Raw genomic sequence first — 977 nt, 5'->3', positions numbered from 1 at the left:
TAGAGGGGAAGGGAGAAGCTATATGGTGTCAGGTTCAGCATTATACTAGCTAAGTCACCTTGGCCCACCTGTGCCTCAGTTCCTCTCATGCAAAATGGGGATAATGATACTGTATTGTAAAGTCTGAAATTCCACGTACCACTGACATCTTTGAGCCTCACAGGTCTCCAGAGGCTTAGCCATGAGTTCTCATGCTCTCGCTAGATATGCCCCCACACGGTAGTAAAGGCTCCCTACCTGGCTATATCCCCTATCAGCTGGACCAGCTGCATCCCTAACTCAACCTAGTGGATTTTACCTCCCTGTCAGCCCATGAAACTACTCATAAAGCTGATCACATCCTCTTAAGGAAACCAAGAGGCACCTGACGCTGCTGTCGTTACAAAGCCTGCCTCCCACAGTCCCTATTGGTTCATTCTGCTCATGAATACCACCCCATGTGGCCCTGCATAGCAGGCAGCATCCTCCACCCCAGGGCTATGAGTATATGTGACTAATAAACTGCTTTCAGAACCACCTGTCAAGTGTCACGTGTCCTATGTGCAGTCATCCCATGCTATTTAGGGCAAAAGAATCCTCCTTTACCAATGGAATGACTAGGAGGTGAGCAGAGCAGATGCCTGTCTTAAAAGTTGTAAATTGAAGGGAATGATATACACAAAGCACCTAGCACCTTGCCTAGGTCTGGTAGAAGCTCAGGCAAACAAAAATAAGAGCAAACAAGAACGTAGCCAGGACAGGATGTTGGTGACAACCAGAGGTTGAAGCACTGCCAGAACCTGGGTGGGAATCAAGCAGGATCTCTCTTATGTGCTTTTGAAAAGACCTACGTAGTGCAGACTGATTTCATGTTTCATTGCCAAAAATGAAAAAACACATTAAAAAAAATATACTCCTATGAACATGCTCTTTTCTGTAGGACAATGAGAAATGTCATTCAGAATTAAATTGGTGACTGCTTGGACAGCCTACATTTT

Source organism: Chlorocebus sabaeus, chromosome 14 (assembly GCF_047675955.1).
Source record: "Chlorocebus sabaeus isolate Y175 chromosome 14, mChlSab1.0.hap1, whole genome shotgun sequence".
NCBI classification, from domain to species: domain Eukaryota; kingdom Metazoa; phylum Chordata; class Mammalia; order Primates; family Cercopithecidae; genus Chlorocebus; species Chlorocebus sabaeus.
Note: the sequence above shows the minus strand (reverse complement) of the source record.